The 12,501-nt window shown below is 40.7% G+C and overlaps 1 protein-coding gene across 1 annotated transcript in view; it reads left to right on the top strand.

Moving 5' to 3' along the window:
• The window catches only part of yipf5 (Yip1 domain family, member 5), a 217,235-nt gene that overhangs the window by 23,840 nt on the left and 180,894 nt on the right, over window positions 1-12,501 (top strand). The window contains exon 4 of the mRNA XM_074611379.1: window positions 4,751-4,842. The gene's annotated coding sequence lies outside the window, so the exon portion shown is untranslated. The remainder of the gene's footprint in view (window positions 1-4,750; window positions 4,843-12,501) is intronic.

Raw genomic sequence — 12,501 nt, 5'->3', positions numbered from 1 at the left:
CCTCCAGCAGCAGGACATTGCGGTGGTGGTGGTGAGATTGGGGAGGGGGACGAAAAAAGATACACAAGCAGCGAGACAGAGTCGGAGAGAGAGAAAAGGGCGAGCGAAATTGCGAGATAGTCATTATTGCCTACACTAATGAGAAATTAATTACACCACAGCTGGCTGCGCAGACTGTATTAGTGGAGGCTGAACATAGGGGGCAGCATGCGGCATCAGTAAGGCTCCGAGGCGTTTGGGGATTTCGGGCAGACGAGATGGACCAAATTTCAGTAACCGTGAGGAGAATCAACAGCTAAGAGCAAAAGAGATTAAAGTTTGTGATATCATACAGCCTTTTAGACGACAGTGTGAAAACAAAGACAAAAGCTCAGTAAACAGGAATATGTAAACCTGAATTGAGAGTACCTCAATGTTAAAACGGGCTTTTGTTATGCTGGCAAGCTCCCGCAGATTAACAGCGGCTGTCATTACAGCTGGGCTAAAGTGCAGCAATGCATATAGATGTGCATGTCTGACATTTAGTATGTATGCACAATCTCGGTTTGCAAATATGTCTGCAAAGCTAATACAAACTGCCAATACTGCTGCATACTGAGGCGTCATTACCCAGGCAGATTCAGCCGCGAGCTTGACATTTCAGGTTTTCCATACATTCAAGTCTGACGTGAAATGAATGGACGGGCACTTTGTTTCTTGTCTGAGAGCTGTGTGAAGACAACGTGGTAGCACACAGTAACAGACGCACACATACTTCCTGTAACTGATGATGAACCAATGCCCGATAAGGCTGTCTGATCATGACTTTGTCTGTAGAATATAATTTTTGGGTTAATATCAAGAATTCAAATGAAAGCTCCAGAGCCAAAAACAAGCTTATGAAGCTTTTTTTGCATGCAATTAATTCGCACGTCAATATATTTTTTTCAAACTGTTGTTTTTGTCATGAATATTTTCACACAGAATGCATTATGCGGCATCATTTTTTTCGGAACCGGGTTGATTTTCTGATCTTTTCTGACTGCAAATCAATCACGTTGTGCAGAACTGGTTGAATTGCGCCTATATTTATGAAACAAAACGGAGACGGCAAACTTTTTGACTCCTTTCAACCTTGACAAAGGCAGCGCAAACCAGATCCACTCCTTCTGTTCTTACCTTTCACAATAAAAGCCATATAATATTCGTAGATGAGTATTTCACATTTTTCTGTTGTCTATTCGTCACACTCCCGGTGTGTAAAGGCCTTAACTCGACATTGCGTAAAAAAACATTGCAAATGCACTACTAGTTTATGTAAAATGAAAAATAAATTTAAAATCCTAAAAAAACTTTAATATACTGTATCTACAAGTTGAAATTTGTCTGTAATAGTCTGTAAGGACAAAAACTCTGATCACTCAAAAATGTAGTTCGTACTGACTCGGTGTGTTCTGCATCAACAAAAGATTCAAACTGCACTAGCCTACATGCAGTAGAGTGTTCAGGAGATTCAACAGTATAGGTCTTTTCTATCAGGCAGAATTGAAAATGACAGGAGTTATTATTAATTTGTTGCTCTGTCACAAAACATTGACTAAGTATTTCATCAAAACATCGCTCTGGTGCGATGCTGTTGGTGTATTTTTAGAAAAAGTACCTCAGTTATAAATATTCCATCATTAGTAACGTCTATATTTGTTGCTTGTGCTGAAGACGTATGTTTATATGTTGATGAAGAGAACACACGAAAGACGATTGACTTTTATACAGTAAGTTGTCTAAAAATAGCGCATATATTATTTGGGTCAAAACCTGGGCTAAGCAAATTCTAATTGACCCGTATTCTTAGACGGTTAGATTATTTTCTGCCAAACCCCGTTTGTTAGACAGTAAATCGGGTGGAGAGAGCGGCATTAAAAACCATAGGGAAAGTTAACAAGAGAACTACATTTTTGGCAAAAAAGGTAATTTTTAAAATATTTTTTTGGCATTTTCACCTGTATTTGACAGAGGACAGTATAGAAATATAATGTAATCACTACAAAGGCACTTTGCAAGAAAGGTGATATTGATAACGATAATAATGTCAAACAAAGTCACCTGAAAGACTCTTTCTGTGCTTGTCTCTACATGCAGTGTGCTGGCATCAGTGTTGCCTTGCAGCTAGAAACTCCATCCTCACCACGCTGATTTGGCGTCAGACCTGAGCAAGGCGCTCACTGTAAGCTACCGTAGATAAGAGCATCAGCCGACCGACTAAAAATGCATCTACATGTGTCTGTTTGCACAGATGCGTCTGTGTGTGTGCAATTATGTTCCTGCATAGGGGTCAGTCAGATATGAAGTGCCCCGGTAGACTTGATATTCAATTATATGACGGAGCATTTGTGAGGCGAGACCGATGGCGCTGTAAAGCCGCTGCATGCTCTGAAGGTACGCGCCATGGTTAATTTAGCTTTCGTAATGAGATGGCCGAGAAGAGGAGGAGACTGTGGGGGCAGTGCAATATAGAGGGATGAAGCAGAGCAATGTTGCAGATGTGACCTCAAACACGTGGACAATGCAGTAAGACAGAGTTATACAGTATACTAGTTAAACCTGTGAGATTAAAAATGTTTGAGAAGGGGAAAATGTAATTGTTGAGAATTAGAAAGGATGAAAACTATGCAGAGAAGAGAAGAAGGGAAAAGAGGTGAGGGTGAGGTCAGTTTAGATAGATGAGAAGAAAAGGCTGCTAGTGCTGCGACAAGTACTCTCACGCCCTTTTATTAGAGGAGGGAGGAACAGATTAGTCCCTATGGATTCAGGCCATTTGTAGAATACACACACTCGCATGCATAAACACACAACCTCTCCAAAGTAGCTATATTGATCACAATAAGCCATTCCTACTCACTCCGGTAATTATGTCGTTGCTTTCTGAAGCAGAGAGCAGGAGGGAAGCCTGTTACATCGCATATTTACATCTTAATTCACTCTGCTCATTATTTTCTTAAAAAGCGATGTTGCTAATGTTCTATTATCACAAATGGACAAAGTTTTAATGAGAAGGATGTTTTCTGAGCTACTGTCCTCCAAACGTCCTCCAATACCAACCTAAAGGTATGCAGAATATTTGGGGAAACACATTTGAAGCAATGTATTAATGCAATATTCCTGGCAAAATGTACATATATTACAGAAAGGCTGTACTTCTCCTTGCAGCTATGGGTAGACTAAATACCCATAATACAAAAAGCGGCCAGAAACTGTGAGGATAGGCCAGTAGACGTTTCTGCAGGCACTGCAATCCTCCTCTGAATGTCAGAGATTTGGAGAGCAGCCATATTTTCTCTGCCAAAATGAGGACTTTCGTCTCCATGAGAGACAGAGAAACAACGTCTTGTTGTTCCCGATGGCACTCATCAATCTGAATATAACAGTGACTCGTTTCATATGGGTAATTCTTCCCCGCTGTGACACACTCTACACCATTGCTGGCTTCAGGGCAGCAGGCGAGCTACCTATCTACATAACAACACTGGCCCAATTACCTGAATGTCTGAGACACACACACACAATGATGCACGCTAACACATATTGCAAACTTGCACACATAAATGCACAAATTATTACTTACACACAGATGCACACATTTCTAGGCCTCAATGTATGAGATTATTTTTGCTTATCTATTTTTACAGTCCTTTTTTCCATGGACATTTTAACTTGATGCAAAAGAAAGCGTGATGACTCGATATACAGACTTGATCTTTTCCTGTTTCTCTCACATAAATATAGAAAAAGCTAAATGTCTTAGCTGTTGAGTTAATTATAATGTGTGAGCACCTAATTGATGATGTTTACTTCTAGTGTGAATTATGAGTCGTTTCTATTCGGAACAAAGGTGGACATTGTTGAAGCACACACACATTTGTTGTAGCACCACAAAACGTTGTAGGGAGGATCTGGACATGGGAGACCACTGTTTGACAATCAACCATAGACTGTATATAAGAAGTGAACGTAGTCACTGTTACGTCACCAATTGGTTCGTGGACTACGGTTTTAAAGTCTTGAGTTCGGCATTTTGGCCATCACCATCTTAGTTTTTGCAACCAGGTACAACCAAGTGCTGAATAATATATTCATATCACAGTTTTGGGGTCACGGTTTTCGGTTCGGTTCGGTACTCTGCTTTCATTTTTTTTCAGAAGATATTTTGGCGGGTAGCGAGCCGCGGTCAAATGTTGCGATCGTCATTTCCGGTCAGTGCGCCGCAGAGTATTCGATTTGAGACGACCCTACCCCGCTGAAATTTACGCACTACTCAAGTGAGTACAGAGTGCACAAAGTGCACTACATTGAAGTGTACTTCTGGAAGTACGTGGATTGGAACACACTCCAAGTCATGTGACTCGAGTTCACACCTCTGTTGTTTTAGAAGGCAATGACAAATGGCTTATTTTGTTCTTTGAATTGGAGGACTTGGTAACCCTACCATGGCTAGCATACAAAACGTCATGATGTGTTGGTGGGGAGCTTTGTTGTTATTTAATGAGTAATCCACTTTTTCTATGGAGCTGTTTGTCGTTATTACTGGTGATTCAACGGACAGTGTTTCATGCTAATAAAAAGCATTGGAAGTGAGATAATAGGCATTTACCTAACAGTTTATATGCAAAGAATGACTTTTACTGGTCTGGCCTTCTGATATAACCTCATCCACTTCATGCTCTTTGTCACTCATGCGTGAAGCATGACTTTAATCTCTCCCTCTCTCTCTCAGACATCGCATCATACCAGAGGCTGAAAGCGTTTGGATTGACAGGATGTTGGCTGCCCCCTCAGACACAGCTATCTCATGGTTGACTGAGCCAGGTGAGTGTAATCAATGAGTCTAATTAGGAGGTTGTTTACCAAACTGCTGATACGCACTGGCCTTTTCACATTGTTTTTCTGGGGCAGGGCAGGCCCATATGGGATATGGACTGCATAATCTCCCCTCTAAAAAGAAGCATCCAGCCACAGCCAGCACCACAGTACACACCTAGAAACACAAAGTATCAGACGTAATCCTGGCTCTTTGAAGTCAAAATGTGGACATAGTTCCCTGCAAAGGGAGACACAAACCTGGAATTCCTAGTGTTTCATCTGGCTGGGTCTGTAATGGCGCTTTTACAAGCCAAGTCCGAATCAGAGTGAATACTTTTGGTTAGTTTTCTATTTAGTCTGGTTTCACAGTGCACAAATTAAAGGGACTAAATATAAAAATATTTTGCTGAGGGACACAAATTTATCTTTTTCGTCTCGAGAGCTTCCACTTCTATGCAGGGAATCGCAGACTTTGATATATTGCTGTCGATGTTTTTCCACTTTGACTCGGCACTGATCGACTGTGCACACAAATCCCTTCTCCTCCAGTTTATCTCGAGTGACTTTATAAACGTCACTATTTTTTGTGGACTTTATTTAGCATATTCTGTATGTTCTCTTTGGCCCAGATGTCGAGCAAACAAGTCGGTTCTCTCCCACTCATGTTAACCTGTCGTTTACCTGAGTCCATCTCAACAAATGCCTGCACAGGTCTGCGTTTTGGTTCGCTTGGTTGTTTTGTCCGCACCAGAGTACGATTACTGCGTTCGCAACTGCCCACACAAACAAAGTTTGATTAAAACGGACTAAATGTTGGCTTGTGAAAGCGCCCTAAGAGGCTGAATAATCTGTCCCAAGGTGATGAATATGGTAACAACTTTAAACACACACTAACACAGCACATTTCTCAAAAGCATCTCATTTAAAAAAAATGTACTCACTCCGAAAATTTAAAACTTCATTTTAGAGCACATACACACCCACATTAACGGATGCTGAGGAAGGCAGTGAATGAAATAGTCTTGACCCGCGGGTTAAGAGAATTGATTGCATTAAAATAATACATGTCACTCCATGTCCCTGTTCCCTGACAATGCATGTCCCTGGATGTTTGAAAAAAAAGCTGATTTCACAATGACTACTGTGTGTATTCACTGCGTAAAGACAAACCACAAAGAACACATATTTTGTATTTTAGTCATATTTGTGCCGTCCCAGTGGCGAGCAGCGTCACCTCACATCAAGAGGGGTTGACCCTGCTTTCTGGGGGTTCGCGTGGGTTTGCTCCAATCTGTTCATGCATTGTGCGTCCAAAATAACACCTTTGGGCTCTTGTTTAGCTGAGTGTAATCATGTGTTGATGTCTGTGCATTCGGCATTGTCTTCCTTTTTAGGGTTGAAAACATGATTTTGTTTCGCAAGTTCCATCCGTAAGGTTCAATTAATAAAGCAGTGATTGGTAGTGTGGAAGGAGAAACGGAGAGACAGAGGGAGAAATCAATGAGAAAGAAGCAAAAGAGATCCTGACTGCAACCACTTACCGTGGATTTATTTAGCAAGGGAAAAGAGAGAGGGGAAAAAAGAGAAGAAGGGTGAAGGAGAGGAATGTCAATTCCCTCGTGTCTGAACAAAAGCCTACACTCGTTTTCATCATGGTAGAAGCTCCAGGTAACACGGAGCAAGTCAGAGGAGCTGTCTTTCTGTGCAAGTGTGTGCACCTTGTGTGTGGTGGTGTGTTGATGTGTGTGTCCAGAGAAGAACGTTATGGTTGACCAGGCAGACATTGTGTGGGCTGACACAGCGGGCAGTGAGGGCGCCAAAGCTGGAGAACACATTTAGTCTCAGAAGGCTGCCTCTGTCACAAGCTGCTGCTCAACTACTCTGAAGATACTGGCCTTTGATTCTGTCTTTCTTTCTCTCTTTTCCTCCATCTTACTTTCTTTCTGTGCCTATAGTTCACCCTCTCTAGCTCTCCATCCTCAATCTTTTGGTCTATTTTTCTCTGCGTCTTTCACTCCACCTCATCCCTAACCCCCCTATCCCTCCCTCTCTCTCTTTCTCAAACAAACTTTGAATCCATCTCACTCTGTTTTTCTGCCCTTTCGCTTTAATTAAATCCACTTTAATTCAAAAAAGTTCTTTCTGACAAGCAAAAAACTACCCTCCAGGTTCAGTTCAGCAACTTTGGTAACATGTAATGATATAACAACAAACATACAGCATCAAACTGGAAAGGCAACATTTTCTGAAGTGTCTGTATGAGAAGAGCAGGACTGTTCTAAGTTTTTGCTGGCTTGTAAAGACATTGCTAGGTGGTTGCTACATGACTGCTAGGATGTGACATACTTCCCCTGTGTTCAGGTAGCCTGCTAGGGTGTCTCTATTTTATAGCTATAGTGTTCTGGGTGCAGTATCTAAATGGCGGGAGAAGTAGCCAGTGAAAAAGTAGGAAGGAAGGAGAAGGAAATAGGGCTGAGCCCATGTCTCCTCCAAAATTTAACCAAAATTGAGGGAGCACTCGGGTAGCCCTGATCAACTCAACATTAAGTTGGCCTTAAATGGCCAAAAAAGACAAGTATGATACCAAGGTTTGCAGAATACTGAATATATCCTCACTGTAACGTTTTGTGATCAACAACAACAAGCTGACGTTGATTAGCTGACAATTTTATACATCAAACACATCAAAGCAGAGGATCCTCACACTTTTATGTATTCAGATTTATTTCCTAAGTTGGATAAGACGAAACCTTTTTCTACATCAATAAACTTTTATACTTGAATTTTTTGTTGAAAAACAGTAAATGTCTTCATGTAGATGTATGTTTGAGCTATATCGATTGTGCGTAACATTGGTAGAATACTGATCAAGATTGTTTATGATGGTGATTGTCATCATTATTAAAGGAACAGTGTGTAACATTTCGGGGGATCTATTAGCAGAAATGAAATATGATATTCATAACTATGTTTTCATTCGCGCATAATCGCCTGAAACTAAGAATCGTTGTGTTTTTTCGTTAGCTTAGAATGAGCCATTGATATCTACATAGGGAGCGGGTCCTCTTCTAAGGAGTCCGTCATGTTTCTACAGTAGCCCAGAACGGACAAACCAAACACTGGATTTAGAGAAAGACTTTCACGTTTTTTACGTTACCTGAAAGCCTACGTAATTCTCCGACATGCTTGTGAAACTGCGGTAACGTGAGCTGCAGAGTGAAAAACCGTGGTACCGCCAGCCGCCGCCTGACTTCCGTTGCTTGTAAAGTAGTGTTATTATGGTAAGGATGGCCTCTGAGCGAGGCGAATGGCGTTACCACAGTTTTGCACTCTGCGGCTCACGCTACCACAGTCTTGGAAAGGGTGGAGTGAGCGGAGGGGTACTCAGTTTGATGCAATTTGCAAACACACTGCTAGATACCACCAAATCCTACACAATGCACCTTTTAAATACTGTATTTTGTGTTGTAACATCACATCCACACTACTATGAATTTTGGGTATCACCTAAAGTCAATTCTTTTATTATCGTCACACAAAGCGGACTATCTGTAAGTCTGCATGAGCCTCGGACAGTCCGCTTGAGAACTGGACAGCCCTCATCACTCCAGACTTCCAGTCTGCAAGTGCAGGGAGGTCCTGCTTGAATGTTTCAAGGAAACTTTAACTTAAAGTATTTTGTTTTCTTCTATTTAAGTTATTATTCTGCCTCAACATTCATGAAAATAAGGAATATGCAATATGACAGAGACACCGAGACCGTTTGAAGGTTGATGTTTGCAGCTGAGCAAACAGAATGGGTAAAGAAGTAATTGAAGAATCACTTAATTAGCATTAGTAGCAGTAGAAGTGGCCACAGAGGGGGAGAGAGATCTGCTGGTGTATTTGGGGCTCCAGCTGAGTGTCTGTCTGTGTGCCTAATTAAAACTGCTGAGTCACATTTGGGGACTTCAGTTCAGTTTTAAATGCAAGAAATGCTGTCATAGCTCAAAAAGTATAACTTGTATCACCTAGATTCTTTTAAAAACTATTTCACTGTTAGAGCGTTCTGCATGTTTCCACTGTATAATTATAGATTTCAGTTAAAATAGGAGAAAATGGTAGGCATTATACATTAAAGGGACATCCAAATCTCGCCTGCACTCGCCGAAATTGAGCCAATCGCAACGCACAACCGCAGCTTCTGTTACACTGCGCATGTGTTATACCCTATACCCCAAGACCTATGTCCACCTGTGACCCAGCCTCCTTTTCATAGGCCTTGGGTGAAAGTCTGGTGTTTTTTGACCCACCCATCAACCTCCTCCCTACACACCGTTTGTTGCTCTTTATACTTCCCTGGTTCACAATTACGTGGATTACATACAAATTGATTTTGTAGGATATATATGAGTACCAGTGCATTACTTTTTGTAGGTATAGTTATGAACGCAGAACAGCCTGGCCACCGCCCTACTGCAGTGTAGGTGAACGGATTTCCTCTGCTCAGATCATAAAAAATGACATTGAAAATGATGCCAAAACTGGGGGGCGAATTGTTCAACCAAAGAGTGGAATAGTAAAGTGGATACATAAAGAAGATGATAATAGTCGTGCTTGTTATTTAAAGTACAGTAATCATTCAATTTGGGCCGCTTACATCTCCAGTATTTATGTTAGTATGTGAAATTATAATAGGTTAATGTGCATATTAATGCATGTTGCACACACATTATTTTTTTTCCGTCTCTGTGAATATAGGGTGGTTTGTCATCTTGGGGAAGTAAATGATACAGTTTAGTCCAGCCTCTCTCTGTAGGTGTGCTGTGGTGTTGCACCGTACGTCTTGCTGCTGGGTGACTTACCGGTTCATTTTGATGCTCTTTGGCTGTTGGAAGAAAATGCAAATGAACAGCCCAAGTGCTCCTCCTCTCTCTGCAAAAATGATGCGATGTTACTTTTTCTGCCAAAAGAGTGTATAATGGAATTTCTCTTCCTCACTGATCTCTTTCTGTTTCTCGGTCATGCTCCCTTTTTTTTTTTTTCTCTCCTCCCGCCTCCTCTGCCTCTCTCCTTCCCCTCCCTCTCCCCTTTTATTTATATGTTTGTGTGCATACTGTTTTACTGTTCTGAGGATGTTTATTAGCCATCAAGTCAAATTCATACATATTTCCATCTTCATAACAGGCCCGGCAGACAATTCATTTGAGAATATGAATATATGAGCGTATGAAAATGGGAGATGAGGCACGGGGAGAGAATGGGGTCTGTCTATCTCAGGAAGATGTTGAATTCTTCTGGTTGCTGCATCGGGAGAAAATTAGCAAGTCATTTCCATCGCGATTGATAGCGGGTTAGAGATTCGACACGGAACTGAATTATAGAGCCGGAATATAAAAGCCAGATGGCAGTTATATGCCTTTGTTTGTAACAGTTCGTGGAATAAGAGGATCACTTTATTATAAACAATATGCAAAATATGCTCTTCCTGCACAATGGCTTCAACTGAATGAGTGTTGTTTAAAAAGCCCAACCAACAAGTGCTACATTTGAGCTACGCAGCCTTTCAACATCTGGATCTATAGTTTGATTGACTAAAAGCATTAATATGGCTCAGCTGGGGGCTTAAAAAGCCAATTAACGTATATATTTACTCACACATATTCGATCGAGCACAAGCACATGCATAGAATATATGAATGAGAAATAGATTTTTTTAGGCGGGCAACAGGATTATGCTTGGCTTTTGACTGCCGAAGCGCTTTCAATATCTGCAATGACACATCACACATAGATCAAGCATCTAATGCAGAGTGGAATCGATCATTCTGCCAATCAATTAAAGTAACATTGCAGTATATGTGAAGAATAAATTGAAGAACTTTGCGATTTTCTCTGCGTGACTTCAGTGAGGGGGAAAAGTGGAAAAGCCGTCATGTAATTAGTCCATTTGAAGAGAGTGATAATGGATGGGATTGTCATGTTGGCTGCTCATTTGAGTCCAATAATGGATCATATAATTAGCAGAGGGGTTGAAACATTGTCTTTTTTCTCCACTGTAATTAATCTTTTTGGTTGAACAGACTATCCACAAAGACCTTAAACCTCATGGACTGGAACTCAGATCCTACTTCTCAGACACGCACAATAAGGCCCGTGGAAATACATTTACAGTAATGGACGTAATGAATGACACAGAAAGCCCCTAATTCAGAGTAAGCGATTTCAATAGTTATTTTAGTCTGTAATTTATAAAAACGAGTAATCGAGTCCAAAATGGGTTTTCAAAAGTTCAAAGTTTGTTTGAGTTAAATCCTTTTCTTACTCAACTAGAATTATTTGAGGAACTTCTGTGATTTAGAAATTTACCCACCACAGCTGAGTTCCACATTTATGTCTAGCCTGTGTTGCGCTCACTTTTACAGACACATTCAATCCCAATGACTATTATTGAATCATAACATAATATTGTACTATCAACTGGGGATGCGCCGCTAGTGGATCGGATATCGGGCCGATACTGACTCAAATAGCTGGATCGGATATCGGTGACAATGGGGCCGATCTATTCAATTCAATTCTATGTTTATATACTATATGCATTATATACTGTAATTTGAATTCCTGTTTAAGATTTTTTACCAAGTTGCTGGTGCATGATTTATTATTTTAATAATAAATAACAATTAATTCAATTTATATCAATGTATTTATTGGTCACATTTTGTTTTACAAAGCTAGGAAAGCAATGTTTAAATGAAGCCTGATGTTTCCTTACACATAATAATGATCCCAGTCACTTCCACACAGTGAGGCAAACAGCTTATTAATTAAATACTGGCATCCGATCGGGACTCAGTATCGGCCCATACCCAAAGCCAGGTATCTCTATCTGTATCGGGACTGAAAAAGTCTGATCGATGCATCCCTACTATCAACCAAATTAGTATTCAGTCTGTAAAATAAAATGTTTAGTACCAAAATGCTGCCATGCATCTCTACGCTTTGTAGACCTATTGTAGATTAACTTTGTATAGCAAAAACAATCAAACAAAATCAGTGCTCTCAGCCATTATGCCTAACAGGCAAATATTAACAATGCACTTTCACAAAATTAGACAATTACCATTAAAAGATGAACAAACCATTTACACGACTTGGAACTCAACTGATTTGCTGCTCTGGAGTTATTGGAAATGTTTGGATCACAAGAGTCTGATACATACACAGATCAATTCCGCTCAGGCATGCTTCGAACTCATGGTGTGAGCGGTACCGGAGCGGGAGATAAGGCAACGCTCCAACTTTTTAAAAACTTTGCTCTGAGAGCGCCGATATCCAGCCCTTGTGCTCTCTCAGCTTCATAATACTGTAATAAGTAGCAAAGAGTGGAAAAACCAAGGCGTGCTTGAAAAAAGTCAAGTTACAGGCACAATAGTTATCAGGAATTTGTGAATCTGGAACATTTGACCACAATAATGCAGAAACAGTTAAGTTTTAGGATGCTGTACTGAACAGTCAGAAAATTGGAGGGGCTTGTGTGAAACAAAAGATCACCAGTCATTTCAGTAAGGTGGACCTCAGACTGCTGCAGAAGGCTGTAGGGGCTGACTGGAGAATGGTAAACAAGAGGTAGCACGCAGGAGATGGCTGGCAGGTGACTTCAGAGTGTAGGATGGAAACTAA

This window comes from Sebastes fasciatus, chromosome 16 (genome assembly GCF_043250625.1).
Source record: "Sebastes fasciatus isolate fSebFas1 chromosome 16, fSebFas1.pri, whole genome shotgun sequence".
NCBI classification, from domain to species: domain Eukaryota; kingdom Metazoa; phylum Chordata; class Actinopteri; order Perciformes; family Sebastidae; genus Sebastes; species Sebastes fasciatus.
This window is presented reverse-complemented; position numbering and strand designations above follow the sequence as displayed.